Source organism: Podarcis liolepis (genome assembly GCF_965112155.1).
Source record: "Podarcis liolepis genome assembly, chromosome: 2".
In the NCBI taxonomy this organism is placed as follows: domain Eukaryota; kingdom Metazoa; phylum Chordata; class Lepidosauria; order Squamata; family Lacertidae; genus Podarcis; species Podarcis liolepis.
The window spans coordinates 13,579,913-13,598,493 of NC_139555.1; the positions used below are offsets into that span (position 1 = coordinate 13,579,913).

At 47.9% G+C, this 18,581-nt stretch overlaps 1 protein-coding gene across 1 annotated transcript in view; it reads left to right on the plus strand.

Annotated features, from left to right (window-relative positions):
- The first annotated feature begins 330 nt into the window (after positions 1 to 330).
- Positions 331 to 18,581, plus strand: part of MAP3K12 (mitogen-activated protein kinase kinase kinase 12) — a 110,078-nt gene continuing 91,827 nt past the window's right edge. Inside the window, exon 1 of the mRNA XM_083489943.1 lies at positions 331 to 792. The gene's annotated coding sequence lies outside the window, so the exon portion shown is untranslated. The remainder of the gene's footprint in view (positions 793 to 18,581) is intronic.

The following is an 18,581-nucleotide window of genomic DNA, read 5'->3' on the forward strand; positions in this document are numbered from 1 at the left end:
AGGTTGGCAGGAGCTGGGACGGAGCAACGGGAGCTCACCCTGTTGCGGGGATTTGAACTGCCGTCCTTCTGATCAGCAAGTCCTAGGCTCCGTGGTTTAGACCACAGCGAGTTCAAATCCCCACTCAGCCAAGAAGCTCCCTGTGTGACCTTGGGCCAGTCACCGTCTCTTAGCCTACCTCACGGGGTTGTTGAGAGGACGAACCGGAGAGGGGGAGGAGGTGGTATACAAATGTAACCAATAAAAGAAGCGTCTTTTATGCTGTTGGGGGCGAAGAGGCTACCTCGCGCGCTTCCACGCGAGGCCGCTTCTCCTTTAAGAGGCTGGCGCTTGGCCGGCTCTGCCGAGGCCGTCCCAAGTCCCCCCGGCCCAGGGCGTGTCTGTCCCCGGGGTGGCACCGGCCGCAGGGAGGGAGCGGAGCTGGCGGTGCTGGTCGTGCGCGGCGGCCGGCCAGGAGCGCGCGGATCCGGGGAAGCGGAGAGGAAGCCCGGGCCCCCAAGGCCTACCCCGCGCCGGCTCCGGGAGGACCCCCTGGACGTCTCCATCTTTGCGCCGCGCCTTGGCCGCGGAAGATGCGCATCGTCCTCCTTGGAGCTGCTGCTGGCGGCGGCGGCGCTCGTGTCCGGGGAGCGCGGTGATTAGCCAGATGGGGACCGGCCTGCCCGGCTGACGGAGCGGGGGGAAAGGAGGAGGAGGAGGAGGAAGAGGAGGAGGAGGAGGAGCGGGCGCTTTTGTTGCCGCTGCAGCCGCTGGATCGTCGGCTGCGAGGAGAGGCTGCGCTGCCGGGCGGAGGTAAGGGGCGGCGGGGCGCAGGATCCGCATCTGGGGTATCGGGGTGGGGAGATCGGGGTTAGGAGACGAGATGGATTATGGTGCGGGGTTGGGCAGAGGCTCGGGCCGCCCGGGGATGGAGCTGGTGGGGGAGGGGAGGTCTGGATGGAGGGATGGATGGATGGAGAGGCAATGATGGCGCGGAGCAAAGGATGTCCAGTCCTGGCGAAAGGATGCTTTTTCTCTGCTGTTGCTGCTGATGGTCCTGATGCTGGCTCAGATCTCTGCTGAGCACCGCTTGGAGGGGTTCATCTTGCGTCCTCCTCTCTTTCAACACCCCCACCCCGCAAATATTTGCTGTTTCGGTTTGCCTCCACGGTGTGACTTTGCAGGAGGGGGAAAGGCACGGCTGTGGTCTTTACATAGCCCTACAAGTAATCTTGACGGGGAGGGGGGGAGGCGGAAGGATGCCCTCTCCTTCCCACCCCCCTTTCCGAAGAACAGCCCCCATGTCTCCCCCCCCCCCACCTGCTTGGATGGTTGCAGGGACGGCAGGCAGGGCGCAGCAGCCTCAATCGAACTGTGGATGAAGGATGGAATTGCGCCATCGGTCCCTTGGATTGGGTTTCACCTTCTGCGCTTCCTCTCGGCGCCCCCCCCCCCCAACCCGTCCACTTTGCTTAGAGCCAGAGATGGAAGGATGCGGCTGCTTCGAGGCCAAGTGGCTGGCCGGGGCTGCCCTCCCCGTGGCCTGCCTTTGCCCGCAGAGTGGTCCTCCTTGGGCCCTGTGTGGAGGATGCTGGAGGGGAAAGAGAGGAGGCGAGTGAAGGATGAGGAGGCAGATGGACTGAGATTCCCCAGGGCTGGCAGCTGGGGAAGGGGGAGGGGGAGCCAGGACCCAGGCGAGGGGAGGGGAGAAGAGGGGATTCTGTTTTCATGGTCTCCAGCGCCAGAGCCATACAAGAGTTTTGTCTGCTTGCACCTCTCCCCTTTATCTAATTTAGAATAACCACTACTAAATTATTATTCCAGTTTAATTCAGAGGGGCTGCCCCTTCAAACCTGCCTGACAACAGCAACCTCTGCTGTGGAAATCATGCCCCGACGATTAGATGTTTGGGATCTGCTATACCGTAGTTAATAATGAGGAAATGGACTCTGCGTGTGCTCAGAGGCACACTCTCTCTTGTTATTTGTTGGCTTCGTCTTTCAGATCTGGTGCTCCAAAACAAACAAAACCCCACATTCAGCACATATTTTATGCTCTGAGAAAAATTGCCACCATACTGGCCCTATATTTAGAATTGTAAAAACGATTTAGAATCCCCCCCTTGGCCTACAAAACAAGGAAGGCCACCCTCCCCCCTCGCTTACCCTTTTTATATTACCCTGAATATGGGATTCACTAGATTGTAAAAATGGTGTTACAGGGGCAGCTAATTTCCATTAAGTGAATTCAGGAGTGTATTGCTAAGGTTGTGGAAGAGAACAGCTGTAGTCTCCTCTTCCCCCATGGAAGAACTATGACTGTTGGAGTCGGGGGAGATGTTTTTTAGGTAGGAAGAGTCAGTTGCTGGAGCAGAGGAAAGCAAATCCACCCCCCCCCCTCCATTCTGCTTTTCCATCCATCTGTCTCATTTCAATAGTCTCATTATGCAATCTTTGGTAGCTTCCCCCCTATTTTTTTATTATTTTAGGATGGGGGGGAAGAGATGGAGGGAAGCCTCCCACACTATTAGGTGCTATGAAGCAAAGAGGCTCAGCTGGGGCTTATAAACTAGAATACGGACAATAAAGAGTCTCATTTTTTGCCACACACTTCCTATATGACCTTGGGAAAGTCACTTATCTCTGGTAGGCCTCCAGCCCTCCACAACAGGCATGCCACATGGCTATAGGGTGGATGGGGGTTATGTTGCTGTATTCACTAAGTGGTTCCCAACTAGCTTAGGACTATAGAACCCCATTTTTCAAAAGCCAACCCATGGACCCCCCTACCTTTGAAAATGTTGATATCTCTATGGTAGCTTTTGTTACGTGAATGGTGTTATGTGATCTGTTCATCCGCTGCAGTGAGAAGGTTAGGATCAGCATGTATTTCTGATATGGAGCTGGGGGATGTGGAAGCACAGAGGGGTTTAGGAGAGGATGCCTTTAAGCAAGTTTGTGTTGTTGAAAAAGGAGGGGGCACGGAAGTGCTTCAGGGCCTCATCCAGCAGGGGGCACTATGCACCCCCTTACTATCTTGGTCTGGTCAGATGCAACCATGCGAATCCTTTGAATCAATGCTTCAGAACATCGCAGCTCAGTTGTTTCGTTTTTGTTTTGTTTGACACCAGGGTTCCTTATCGATGTTTTTGGCATGTGGAGTCCTGAAGTGATTTTGGTACAAACCTGAGGACAGATGAAACCTCCACTTAGGGGTTGCACCTCTCAGACTGAAGGATTTTGGGTTAGAATAAACTGTATATTGACCGGCTCACATGTGTTTGGAAAAGGTCTGGGGTTAATTTATCTACCAGGGCCATAGCTCAAGGATTTGCTTTGCAATACAGATGGTCTTAGGTTCAGTCTCTGGCATTTCCAAGTTGGGCTGCGAAAGACTCGTCTCTGAAAGAGAGAGAGGCTCTGCCAGTTCGTAGAGATGATGGAGAACTAGCTGGACCAATGCTCCAACTTGGCATAAGGCAGCTTTCCATGTTCCTATGTTTGTTCCCAAGCTGGAGATGTCCTATCTCCAATGTCCCCAGCAGGATGCCTCTGAAGACCAGTTGCTGGGAATCGCAGGTGGGCAAAGGGCTGTTGTCCTCAGGTCTCCTGCTTGCAAGTTTCCTTTAGGCATCTTGCTGACCACTGCAAGGCCAGGACACTAGACTAGATGGGCCTTTGGCCTGATACAGCAGGACTCCTGCCTATCACAAGCCTTCAACAGTTTTTAAACTGGCTATACCTACGGTGGTATCTCCAACCGTTGCTCGGTCCCTGCTCCCGCCAACCTAGCAGTTCGAAAGCACATCAGAGTGCAAGTAGATAAATAGGTACCACTCTGGCGGGAAGGTAAATGGCGTTTCCATGCGCTGCTGTATGCCGGCTCCCTCGGCCAATAAGAAGAAGAAGAAGAAGAGTTTGGATTTGATATCCCGCCTTTCACTCCCCTTCAGGAGTCTCAAAGTGGCTAACATTCTCCTTTCCCTTCCTCCCCCACAACAAACACTCTGTGAGGTGAGTGGGGCTGAGAGACTTCACAGAAGTGTAACTGGCCCAGGGTCACCCAGCAGCTGCATGTGGAGGAGCGGAGACACGAACCCGGTTTCCCAGATTACGTGACTACCGCTCTTAACCACTACACCACACTGGCTCGATGAGAAGCGAGATGAGTGCCGCAACCCCAGCCCTAATGGCCAGGGGTCCCTTTACCTTTACCTTTATACCTACGGTGGGATCTCCAACTACCACAAACAAAATAATAATTCTGTTTGAAAGATAGTGACATGCTTCTGTGTGCCCACTGTACTGTACAGCAGGGAAGGCAACAGGGTACAGTGGTACCTCGGGTTAAGTACTTAATTCGTTCTGGAGGTCCATTCTTAACCTGAAACTGTTCTTAACCTGAAGCACCACTTTAGCTAATGGGGCCTCCTGCTGCGGCCGCACTGCCGGAGCACGATTTCTGTTCTCATCCTGAAGCAAAGTTCTTAACCTGAAGCACTATTTCTGGGTTAGCAGAGTCTGTAACCTGAAGCGTATGTAACCTGAAGCATTTGTAACCCGAGGTACCACTGTATTCGGTTTCTCTTTGGGTTAACTCTCAGTGTTAGAATAGAAACTCAGATATATAAGCTAGGTGCCCAGTGGCTCGTTAAACCAGGGTTACAGTTGCCAACACAGAATGTCTAGTTGCCATTTTGGGGCCAGTTGTATTTTTCAATGAGAGTTTTTTTGGTTCCTGCAATTCATTCCGATTGTGCAGATAAAATATCATGGATAGAATTCGACAGGATGTGTTGTTAGTGTGTGAAAACAGGCAAGATCCAAAGATCCCTAGTTATGCACCTCCAGATGGCATCTTCACTTGCACCTGGTGAATTTCAAAAATTGCTCTGGAACAATTACATACATTATGAAAATGAATCAGTGGAAATATTACTAAGACTATTCCAACAGGTGGAAAATAGCATGTTCTGATCCCACTAAGTAACATGGAGCCAGGATTGTCAGGTAGATTTCCTGCCCAAACCTTTTGGAAATGAAATAAATGTTGCATATGAGATGTCTCCAATAGTTTGTAAAATCTGTCTATTTTTTAGGCCATTTTGTCCTGCCCTTTCTTCCAAGCTACTAATGGATCACCTCGCTTCCCATTTTATCCTCACAACAACCCTGTGAAATAGGTTAGGCTGAGACAAGCGACTGGGTCAAGGTCACCCAGGGAGCTGTGTAGATGGGTGTGGATTCAAATCTGTGTAAATTCTACTTGCACACTGGCCCTCATTCTGTCAACCTTGGTGTTTATCAGCCTGGTGGGATTCAGTAAGAATCAAGTAAGCGCCTATCTGCATAACTCCACCCCTTCATTTGCATATCCCACCCTGGGTTCTGTGTCTTGGTGGCTCTAGAACATGGATTGTCAACTGAGCGCTGTTCAAACATTGTTGGACTACAACTCCCATCATCCCTTACCATTGGCCATGCTGGATGGGGCTGATGGGAGTCGTAGTCCAAGAATTCAAAGTTGGCCATCTCTGCTCTAGAGTGTGACACGACGCAGAAGCTGCCTTTTATGCCGGAAACCGAAACAGAGAGGAGATATTGTTCTTCATAGGTGGTGGGTGGTAGCACTGGAAAGAAAATCCAAAAGTCCTGGCCAGCAAGACGTTGCCTTTAATTGCACATCACTATAAAATGCAGTGTTCACCAAACTTTTACTCAGAGTAAACCCACTGAAATGCATAAACAGGGCTACGTTAGGTCCATTCATTTCAATGTGTCTACTCAGAGTTAACCTTTGTTGACTACTATCCCACATTTCGGGACGCGGGTGGCGCTGTGGGTTAAACCACAGAGTCTAGGACTTGCCGATCAGAAGGTTGGTGGTTCAAATCCCCACGATGGGGTGAGCTCCCGTTGCTCGGTCCCTGCTCCTGCCAACCTAGCAGTTCAAAAGCACCTCAAAGTGCAAGTAGATAAATAGGTACCGCTCTGGCGGGAAGGTAAATGGCATTTCCGTGCACTGCTCTGGTTCGCCAGAAGCGGCTTCGTCATGCTGGCCACATGACCCGGAAGCTGTACGCCGGCTCCCTCGGTCAATAAAGAGAGATGAGCGCCACAACCCCAGAGTTGGCCATGACTGGACCTAATGGTCAGGGATCCCTTTACCTTTACCTATCCCACATGTCTTCACATTAACGGGTTTCATTGCCATCGCTTGCCCCAAGCTCTCTTTTCATGAAACTGCTGATACCTTTTTTGTGATTCTTACTGCCTCAACAGCTGTCATTCCTGCTTTGCAGGGGGTTGGTCTAGATGACCTTTTAGCTCCTTTCCAGCTCTACGGCTCTATTATTCTGTGACAGGACTACAGTGCCCAGAGTTCTTTCGTGGGAGAGTTTTGGAACCCAGTTTACATCCATAGTGCAGATGTGCTCTAGAACTAGATTTCCTCCTTGAGCCAAGGACTGAATGTAAACATCCTTGCTCCGTGCTCTAATTGCCAGGCAACAATACCCCCTGGGTTAATTAAAAGAGCCAGCAATGCGCGTCTATGTACAAATACTCATTGTCCTTGCCGTGAGAGTCCCTCCTTCGTCTCGGTGGAAGCATGTGGTTAGCGTGGGTTAGACCTGGTGGTGTGCAAGATTGCTGTCACTGGGTCGCATGGGAGCTACCACGTATATTCTCTTTGCTATGATATTTGATTTCAGCCTGTGTTTGAGGCATCACACACACACACACACACACACTTGTGATTCTAGCTGTGGCAGTGGAATCAGATCCTTTAAGGAAAGGGTCTCCTGCTGAGGTTTGGAGGCAGCTATGATTATGGATGTATATTTTTGTCAGCTTGGCTTTGTTGGAAGCGATGCTTTTTTGAAAACCGCATCCAGTCAATTCTCAAATTTTAAGCAGTGTTCCGGGTAGCGAAGGACAGAATCCGATAGGATTTATGACGAAAACTTGGCAAGACCAAAATGGCTCTGCCCAGAAGAACTTCATCTGCCAGCCAAGCTCAGCTCCAAAAGCTCTGATTTTGTACAGCCAATAGAATTATGGCATGTAAATGAGGCATAGAGGAAAGGATATCGGTTGGCCACATTGCTTCTAACGTCAGAATGGTCCCAGACAGTTCAGATTCACCTGACTTTGCTGATATCATCCTGGCAAGACTTTGGGGTGGCAGAGATTTCTGATTCTGGGGGGAAAGTAAATCAGCCACCACTGCTAGCAGCTGGCTGGTAGGAGGGCAAAGTTTGTTCAGTGCCAGGACATAAACACAACATGCCCAGGGTGGCATACGCCTTTTGATTTCTTTTGAAGTGAGTTTTGGCTGGCCTACACCAGGGTGGAGAACCTGTAGACCTCTAGATGTTGTTGGGCTCTGATGATGAGAGTTGTATTCCAGCATCATCTCAGGGCTCCACGTAAGTCCAGCACTCAGGATCCATGCTGAAAGCCTTGCTGGTAAATATTCTGAATTTAATTCAAATATTGTTTCCCGTTGCTGAAGGAAGGAGCAAGAATGAAATAGTCCTGCTGCAATATTTGGAAGATAGGAGGCAGACTGAAACATTTGATGATGCCGTGCTTGGTTTATATTGCTTAATAAAAGTGCAAAGCTTTGGTTTACATAGCTTAGTAAAAGTGGGAAGCTTCTCTTGCATTAGAAGTTACGTTTTAAGATAAACTCAGAGTGTTAAATACATCTGTGAAGAAGATAAGGCAAGGAGTTCTGATTCAATTGAAAAGCCACTACCCTGAGTTGTGTCTACTCTAATTCTCCTTTCAGTAAATAACATCCGGTGTTCTCTCACTTTTTACAGAAAACCTGACATCATTGTCCAATTGTTGCAGTACACTGATTTCTCCCTTGTTTTTCCAGACCTGATTTGTGATTTTTCTACAATTGCAGAACCAGCCTCTCCAGTGTAGACTCCTGTGCCTTTAATTAAAAGTTCCCTGTTTACAGGTCCTGTTACTTTATTTCTTCTTATTGAACATCAGGCAATCAGCGATGAGCAAATGGGACCTGCAGCAAAATGTTGTAGTGTGTAGTGCTCCTGTTCTGGGAGCCATCCCGCCATGTACTTTTTTTTAAGAATAGTGTACTCCATTGCATTCCCTCTTCTTCTTGTGTTATTTTCCTCCACCACTACCACCTTCCTAACTGTCAGTCAGCATTTCATGGCCACTGAGCTTCCTCATTAGTCCTTGTTAGGCTGTATTTAAGGTCCCTCTCTCTTACATACAATTTTATTTTTAAAAAATATGCTTCTTCAAACCTTAGCCTGCTGATCCCTCCTTGTTCTCTGTGGACGGTCCTTTTTTGGTTACATAAGGATTAATTTATCTCTGCAGATGTGGCAGTAGATGTGCTAGATAGATGTTTTTTCTCATTAATGGACTGAATGAGAGCCAATGAACTGAAGATTAATCCTGACAAGAATAAGGCATTGTTGGTGGGATGGGATGAATGGATGGGAGGTGACTTGGTTTTGATGGGACGACACTCCCTTTGAAGGAGCAGGTACATGGCTTGGAGGTACTTCTGAATCAATTGCTGTCACTTGGGCTCAGATGGTTTTGCTGGCATGAAGTGTCTTCCATCAGCTTTGGCTGGTGGCCCAGCTGTGCCCCTATCTGGACAGGGATAGCCTAACTTCTAGATTAGTTTACTGCAACACATTATATGGGGGACTGCCTTTCAAGACGGTTTGGAAACTGCTGTTGGTGCAGAAGTCAGTGGCCAGGCTGCACACCAGAGCAAAACAGTCTGAGCACATAACGGCTCAGGACCGCAGTATCTCAAGGACCACCTCTTTCCATATGAACCTACCCGGACCCTGAGATCATCTTCTGAGGCCCTCCTTCGTGTGCCTCCTCCTTGAGAGGTCCGGAGGGTGGCACCACGAGAACAGGGCCTTTTCTGCAGTGACTCCCTGTCTGTGGAATGCTCTCCCCAGGGAAGTTCGCCTGGTGCCTTCAATTATACACCTTTAGGCAACAGGCAAAAACATTCCTTTTTAACCAGGCCATTGGTCGACCTGATTTACATCATATGCTCTTTTAAAATGGGGGGGGGGTTTGGGGGTGTATTAGGTTGTTTTTCTTTTTGTTATGTATTTTGTGTTTTTATATCTTTATTTTATTCTGTGAACTGCCCTGAGGGCAGTATATAAAATCAATCAATAAACATAATAAAAAATCCTGGCCTGAGTGCACTGGCCACCAATTTGTGCTGGTTTTGATCAGCCTTATGCAGCTCCAGAACCAATACCTCAAGGACCACCTCTCCCCACATAGAATCACAGAATTGTAGAGTTGGAAGGGACCCCAGGGGTCATCTAGTCCAGCCCCCTGCAATGCAGGAATCTCAGCTCAAGCATCCATGGCAGATGGCCACCCAACTTCTGCTTAAAAACCCCCAAGGAAGGAACTGACCCTGTGATCATCATCTCCGTGTGCCCCCTCCATGGGAGGTTCCATGGAGGGCAACACCAGAACGGGGCCTTTTTAGTGGTGGCTCCCCACTTGTGGAATACTCTCCTCAGGAAGGCTCACATGGCATTTAGTTGCCAGGCAAAACCAGTTTTATTCCACAAAGCCTTTGGCTTTTAATTATAGGTGGGCTCCTTCAGTGGGTGGGATGTTTTAGTTTTCTCTTTGCAAAAACAGTATATAATAATACAGTAATAATAATAATAATAATTTATGATTTATACCCTGCCCATCTGGCTGGGTTTCCCCAGCCACTCTTGGCGGCTTCCAACAGAATATTAAAATACAATAGTAAGTTAAACATTAAAAGCTTCCCTTAACAGGGCTGCCTTTAGATGTCTTCTAAAAGTCTGGTAGTTGTTTTTCTCTTTGACATCTGGTGGGAGGGTGTTCCACAGGCCGGGTGCCACTACCAAGAAGGCACTCTGCTTGGTTCCCTGTAACTTGGCTTTTCGCAGTGAGGGAACCGCCAGAAGGCCCTCGGCGCTGGACCTCAGTGTCTGGGCTGAATGATGGGGGTGGAGACACTCCTTCAGGTATACAGGACCGAGGCCGTTTAGGGCTTTAAAGGTCAGCACCAACACTTTCAACTGTGCTTGGAAACGTACTGTGAAGAGCTGTATATGAAGAGCTGAGGGACAAAATTGTTCCCTGCACAAACCGAATCCTCTCTGGCTTTGCTGAGGAAGGTCTCTCGGGAGGCTCTGTCTGTTGTGTCCCAAGATTTGGTGCAAGGTAGTTCAGTTCCCTGCTGCTGGGCCCTCAACCAAAGACAGAGGCTTTGGGGAAGGGGAGCAGCTGAAGAGGTGGCTGATTTCTGCTCCATCTGAGGCAAAGTAGGCAGCTGGTCACTGCAGGGTCCTTGCTGTACCTGCTGTTCTTGGCTTAATTCATCCTCAGGCAGAGGAGGGGCAAGGAAGAGTCTCTCTCTCTCTCTTTCTGGGTGAGGGGGTGGGAGGGACAGAAGGCAATTGGCCAAAAGCCCTCACAATGCAGGGAAAGCAATTGTGTTCAATATGCTGATGTGGAAAAAACCTGCTGCTTTTTCCCTTATGGGGTATTCAAGAACCCGTATAGAGTCCTTAAGTGGGTTCCCTATCGGTCGGAGAAAATAACAGCGGCCAACCAGAGAATATTGAGAAGCAAAGCAGTTAGTAAGCCTGATCTTTACTCAAAGAACTGCAACAGGGGTCCCCACTCACCACATGCAGGAGCGAGGAGGAACCCAGAACAGTGGTGTGCAAGCCCTTATATAGACATCTCGCCTAGTTTGGCCAGCCGCCTTCTTCTTCTTCTTCTTCTTCTTCTTCTTCTTCTTCTTCTTCTTCTTCTTCTTCTTCTTCCACCCATCTGATTGGGTTTCCCCAGCCACTCCGGGCTGCTCCCAGCAAAATACTAAAAACACAGTAAAACATCAAACATTTAAAACTTCCCTATACTGGGCTGCCTTCAGATGTCTTGACTGTTTATTTTTCTGTGACATCTGATGGGAGGGCGTTCGACACGGCAGGTGCCACTGTCAAGAAGGCCCTGTGCCTGGTTCCCTGTAACTTCACTTCTTGCAGTGAAGGAACCACCAGAAGGCCTAGCATCATTGTTACGATTCTGAAGTCTTCAGCTAAGACAGGTCTGGGGAACTTCTGATCCTCAATATGTTGGGATTCAGCACCACCTTGGCTATTGGCCAGGTTAGCTGAGGTTGACGGCAGATGTAGTCCAGCAACATCAGGAGGGGCAAAAGTTCCCCACCTCTGAGCTAAGATATTCTGGTAGGGCTCAGTGCAGAGAACTTAGGGGGTGAGTTTGGCAGTAGGAGAGAGCAGAGCATTTTCCTGCTGTAGCCCTAAGAAGTCAGAATGAGGACACAAGATTTACCCACCCGGGAAGAATGGCAGATGAAGTTGATGGACTACATGGAATTGGCGGAAATGATTGGCAGAATCCGAGACCAGGGAGAAGAGTCGGTGGAAGAAGACTGGAAAAAGTTTAAAGGCTATTTACAGAAACACTGTAAAATTAATGAATGTTAGAAAAATGTTGGAATGGAGTTATATGGCTTTAGTAGAAATGTTATAAGGAACTAAGTATAAATAGATTAATAGAGTATTAAAGGAAAAAATAAGGTTAGAATATGTTAAGATAATTATAGGATAGAAAACAGAGGAAGATGGAAAGGAATTGCTGAAACAATTAACAGAAGTGGAATACAAAAAGGGAGGTGTGAGGAGGTCGTTGAAACAAGTGAATGAAAGATATCGAAATTGTTTGATGTTGATTTGATGTTGTTTGATGTGTTTTTTGTTCTGTTTTGTTAGTCTAATGTGTTAGTGTTTTGTAGTGTTTTTGTATTGCATTGTTCTCTTTTTTTGTATTGTTTAAACTGTTGGAAAAGTAATAAATATTATTTTTTTAAAAAAAATAAGAAGTCAGAATGAGCTTCCTCAGAGTTACCTCAGGAAGTTCTCTAAAGCCCACTGAAGTCCATGGTGACAAATTTTTATGTTGCCCTGCAGCTGATTGATTGATTGTTATGATCTATAACAATAACAACAACAGCTAGGATTTAATTATCTTTGGGAGATTTGTATGTTTGAGTAATCATTTCTGAGCTGTGGTCAGATGTTTTAAATAAACTAATGCCCATTCTGCCCACGGCCGGTTCACCCATGAGCTGGACTGAGGCAGCCACCTCGGGCGGCAGAATCCCAAGGGCTGGTGCCCACACAGGGGCCCTATCCACCCTTGCCATGGCTGCTGGAGAAGTGGCTGCTGCATCTGGGTTCCAGCGAGATTTTGCGGGCCTCTCACAAGACCCAGTTTCCTCCTGGCATTGCAGAGGAGCTCACCTTGAAGAAGTTGTGCCAGAAGTTGCGCCGTTGTCATTTGTATTCCATCGGGTCAGTTTTGTGTGTGTGTGTGTTTTGGGCTGGTGAGTCACTTTCCCTCCCTCTGATCTCTGCTCTAGATGGGGAAATGTTTTATCAATTACCCCCTAATCTCCTCCGTTAACAGTCTCTCTCTTGACTTCCAGGAAGCGCCTCTCGTGTTTTCCCACCGCTGCCTGAATCATGATGTTTTACTGTTGAAATTTAATGACCGTTGTCATTGTTGTGACGGCAGCCCTGGGAGAAAGTGAGCACGGCAGCTTGGTCTGTGAGGCTCGTGGTGCCCTGTGCAGTACTGCTTCAGTCCATACCCTTACAGACCGGTAAATGGCTGGTGTAACACAATGGCAGAGAGGCTAAGCTATGAATCATAGAAACATATGATTTTAGACTTAGAAGGGGTCCCGAGGGTCATCTAGTCCAACCCTTGATGTGCAGGAACCTTTTCCCCAACCTATGACCCTGAAATTAAGAGTCTCAGGCTGGATCCTGCCTCTGCCACATGGAAAAACACTCCCCACCAGCACTCAGCCTCCATTTCCTTCCATCTAAAATTATTATTATTATTATTATTAATTTATTATTTATACCCCACCCTCCCCAGCCAAGGCCGGGCTCAGGGCGGCTAACAAGCAATAATAAAAACAAGTTGAATGAATATAACTTAAAAACAAGATTAAAATACATTAAAATATTGAAACATTAAAATATTAAAATGCAGCCTCATCACAGGAGGAGAAAGGAAAAAGGAAAAAGAAAAAGGGGCAGGGAATCAAATTGGCTCCAAGCCAAAGGCCAGGCGGAACAACTCTGTCTTACAGGCCCTGCGGAAATAAATCAGATCCTGCAGGGCCCTGGTCTCATGAGGCAGAGCGTTCCACCAGGCCGGGGCCAGTGTTGAGAAGGCCCTGGCTCTGGTTGAGGCTAATCTAACTTCCTTAGGGCCCGGGACCACTAGGGTGTTGCTATTTATGGACCTTGAGGCTCTCCGTGGGGCATACCAGGAGAGGCGGTCCCGTAGGTACGAGGGTCCTAGGCCGTGAAGGGCTTTAATGTTTGTTTATTTCTTAAATCTCTGTACAGCCCTCTGAGGATCGCAGGGCGGCTTACAATATACAAACACAAAAACATAATAACAAGCAAAAACAATACCTGTTTAAAAGGCCATAGATTGTTTCATTAGCCAAAGGCCTATGAGGAGAGGAATGTTTTCACCTGGCACCTAAAGATATGTAAGGAAGGTGCCAGATGAGCGACCCTGGGAGAGCAAATGGGGAGCCACCACAGACAAGACCCTGTTCTTGTGTGTTAACACCCTCTAGACCTCTTATGGAGGAGGCACACAAAGAAGGGCCTCAGATGATGATATGGGGGGGCGGCGGTTAATAATACTTGCAGAAGGCTTGGGGGGACTTTTTCAGCCATATTCCTGAGCGCCATATTCCCTTCTATTGGCCACTCTGCAAATGCAAGGATAGGGTTGGGTTATCAATGAATATATGTATATACTGTTGTTGTCGGCATCTGTCTGTCTTGAGAGACAATGGAGTACACCTTGGGGGGGGGCAGGGGCGTGAAGCAAAACTGCTCTGTTAGCAGCACTAAAGTGACTTCCCCGGGGTGGAATCCTGAGCTGTGTCTATGGAGGTCCTGGGCTCCCCAGATGGCAACTCCCTGCCTTCTCAGCCTCACGGATGTGGTCCAAACGAAAGCAGAGCAATATATTTGGCAGCAGCTGGGCTGCAGGACTTGCCGGAAGGAGAGTTTGGATTTGATATCTTGCTTTATCACTACCCAAAGGAGTCTCAAAGCGGCTAATATTCTCCTTTCCCTTCCTCCCCCACAACAAACACTCTGTGAGGCGAGTGGGGCTGAGAGACTTCAGAGAAGTGTGACTAGCCCAAGGTCACCCAGCAGATGCATGTGGAGGAGCGGGGAAGCGAACCTGGTTCACCAGATTACGAGTCTACCGCTCTTAACCACTACACCACACTGGGTGGCGTACAAGGCGCCATCCAGCCATCTTACGGACCCCAAGTTGGATTTGTGTAGAGTTTACTCCTTAGTCTAGATATGCCGCAAGGCAGCAGAGGTTTAGGATCAGAGTTTTTCTTCTCCTAGATGGGCTACTTGCCCAGTTTGACGAGCCCCATCTATTCCCAAATTCCCTCTATGGCATGTGCAGAAACTGCCTTCTTCACTGTTGGACCCACTCTTGGTCTTGTCTGCTCAATGCACCAGGACTGTTGTCCCTAAGTTACTGTGGGTTTGAGACCCATCAGCTACCCTCACCTGGTTTAGCCAGCCAGTTGAATTCATTTCCTGGGTTTGCAGTTGCATGATGACAGCTTCTAGGAGCCACAGATGGGAGCTGAGTGCAAGGTGGCAACCAAAGGTGTATATCCCTACCCTGAGACCCCACACGCCCCATGTATTTACAGTATTCAAATAATAATAATAATAATAATAATAATTTTATTTATACCCCGCCCTTCCCAGTTCAAAAACCGGGCTCAGGGTGGGTAACAACAAATTTAAAACACTTTAAAACACTTAATTATAAAAGCAGCATAAAATACAGTATGAAAACATGAATAACAATAAAATTCAAAAATCAAAAATCAATTAGATAATCCCCAGGGCTAGCTGGCTGAATTGGTCCTACTTGGGCCAGCGAGGAGGCCAGGGGAGAATTAGCTGTGGGGTCTCGGAGTGGGTGATCTTCATAAAAGGGAAGGGGGAGGGAAGGGAAGGGAAATAAAAGATCAGGCTGAATTCAAATTAAAGGCCAGGCGGAATAGCTCTGTCTTACAGGCCCGACGGAAGGAGGTTAAATCCTGAAGGGCCCTAGTCTCATGGGACAGAGATAATTTGAATACTGTGAATACTGTTTCAGTATGATGGTAATGTTACTTTCTTTACAGCACAACCCTGTGCACTTCTACTCAGAAGCGAGTCCCATTGAGTAAAATGGGATTACTCCCAGATAAATGGCCACAACTGCCTTCACCCTTGAGGTGTTTTGGACTACATTTCCCATCAGCTCCAGCCACAGAACTGCAACTTCTCTCACTCCTGGCGATTGGTTCGGCTTTCTGGGACTGATGCGAGTTGTAGCTCAGCAACATCTCGAAGGTCGCAAGTTCCCCACCCTAGGTGTATAATCATTTCCTGTTAGCATACCTCAAGACAGATGGAAATTCGGGACTCAGTGTGAGAAAGTGAGAAGCCACGATTGTAGAATCATAGAGTTGGAAGGGACCCCAGGGGTCATCTAGACCAACCCCTTGCAATACAGGAATCTCAGCTAAAGCATCCATGACAGATGGCCATCCAAGCTCTGCTTAAAAACCACCAAGGATGGAGAGTCCACCATCTCCCGAGGAGACCGTTCCGTGATGGCTTCAGGGTTTTCGTGACAGTTCCTGGCATTGTAAGGTCACTTGGAGACAACGGTACATTGGTACCTCGGGTTAAGAACTTAATTCGTTCTGGAGGTCCGTTCTTAACCTGAAACTGTTCTTAACCTGAGGTACCACTTTAGCTAATGGGGCCCCCCACTGCCACCACACAATTTCTGTTCTCATCCTGAGGTAAAGTTCTTAACCTGATGTACTACTTCAGGGTTATTGGAGTCTGTAACCTGAAGCGTCTGAAACCCGAGGTACCACTGTATAGGATTGCAGACCTAAGTTTTTTGTTTTTTTAAGGGAAGATGTCAGCTGCTATTAAAAAACAAAAACAAACAGGAAAAAGCCCACACACCCCTAGAGAGACAGCCAAGCTACTTGAAGCGTGTGGGCAGCATAAAAAGCCAATTAGATCCAATCAGTAGCACAGTATTTTTTTTGAGGGGTGGGAGGGAAGAAACTCTTGCAGGTATTTACTCCAGCCGTCTTCCTTTACCCAGGGATCAGGAATGTGTGGCCCTCCAGATGTTGTTGGATTCCATCTCCCATCAGCCTCTGCCAGCATGGTCAGGGATGATGGGAGTTAATAATAATAACAATAATTTCTTATTTATACCCTGCCCATCTGGCTGGGTTTCCCCAGCCACTCTGGGTGGCTTACAACAGAATATTAAAAATACGATAAAACATCAAATATTAAAAACTTCCCTAAACAGGGCTGCCTTCAAATATCTTCTAACAGTTAGATACAGTGGTACCTTGGGTTAAGAACTTAATTCTGGAGGTCCATTCTTAACCTGAAACTGTTCTTAACCTGAAGCACCACTTTAGCTAATGGGGCCTCCTGCTGTCGCCACGCCACTGGAGCACAATTTCTGTTCTTATCCTGAAGCAAAGTTCTTAACCTGAAGCACTATTTCTGGGTTAGCGGAGTCTGTAACCTGAAGCATATGTAACCTGAAGCTTATGTAACCTGAGGTACCACTGTATATAATAATAATAATAATAATAATAATAATAATAATAATAATAAATTATTTATACCCCGCCCATCTGGCTGGGTTTCCCCAGGCACTCTGGGCGGCTTCCAATAGAATATTAAAGTACAATAGTCAGTTAAACATTAAAAGCTTCCCTAAACAGGGCTGCCTTCAGATGTCTCTTTGACATCTGGTGGGAGGGCGTTCCACAGGGCGGGTGCCACTACCGAGAAGGCCCTCTGCCTGGTTCCCTGTAATCTCACTTCTCACAGTGAGGGAACCACCAGCAGGCCCTCGGAGCTGGACCTCAGTGTCCAGCTGAACGATGGGGGTGGAGACGCTCCTTCAGGTATATGAACATACACCATTTTTGGAGTCCCAACAACAGGTCAGCCACTCTTGCTTTAGCCATGCCTCTCGATTCCCTGCACATAGAAAACTGGCATCATTCCCAAGTTATTCTTCTCCTTGACATCTAATTTTCTGCATGCGATCTGAAGTGGTGCAGTTGAGAAATCTCATCTGCCGTTTTGCGGGACCCTGAGCCTCGGAGATAAGGCTTGTGAGAAATGGCAGCCAGAGCTACGGCTGGAAGGAGGCAGGGTCTGCAGTGCTGAGAAGCTCTGCAGTCACTAGATGGAGCCCGAGATGTAGTTTCCCCCCGGAGGAGGGCGTTCCAGTAACACACATCTCCCTTCCCAGAAGTGTCTCTAGAGCTCTTTGCTGCTCATTTGCATGTGTATAAAGGGGACCTGTCAGCCTAATAAGAATGCAATTAATTTCCACTGAGCGCATCCTATTCAAAGGTATCTCCGAACACTTCTGCAGATTTAATAATATAGCTGGGGGAATTATATAGCATTACAGATAATAAATAATAGATTCTAACAATAGGGGATTAGAAGTGGCAGGTCGGCGGTGCTCTCGGTTGTGCCGGGGTAAGACTCAAGATCCAGATCTAGACTTCTAGAGAGCAGTCGCAGAAATCTTCCCCTCTCCCTTTTGCTGCAAGGTCTATGAGAGCATCTCTTAGTGTATCTGAGGGATGAAGGCTAGGCTCTAGAGCAGGGTTTCCCAAACTTGGGTTTTTGGACTACAACTCCCATCATTCCTAGCTAGTGGGACCAGTGGTCAGGGATGATGGGAATTGTAGCCCCAAATCAGCTGGAGACCCAAGTTTGAGAAACCCTGCTCTAGAGCAATGGTCTTCAGCCTTGGTACTCTAGATGTTGTTGAAATACAACTCCGTCCATCCCTGGCTGTTGGCTAAACTTCTTGGGGGTTATAGAACAACAGGATGTGGGGAACCAAAGGTGGAGAACACTGCTCTAGAGTTTGACACATTTGGGGAAAGTGCGAAAATGAGCTTGCTGAACCTCAGCATAGCCATGATGTGGGGATAGGTGTGTGGCCATTTAATCTGGCACAGTTTGGGCAATGTAGCTCAGTGGTTTTCAGAACTGTGGTCCAGGGAGCTCTGCATTCCCAGAGGCTTGTCAGGGATTCTTCAATGAAATGATTATCAATGTCAGATGGGCTTCCCATATAGACAGCTGGCTTACCTGCCACTACCAACCTTCCCCTGAAATTTGGAGCCACAGAAGATAGCTGAAGATGTTCTGGAGAGGAGGTCTAATTTGGTGAGGCTCAACAGAACTGATGCTCAACAGACATTGCATGAACCGAGAATGCACCTTAGAATATGATCCATAATTCTCTGCAGTGCTTCCATGACAGACAAGTCCATCTGTAACACGTTCTGCATGTTCAGTAGACATTTTGAAAACCACTGGCTAGCTCATCTACAGTGAGGGGGGCAGAAGT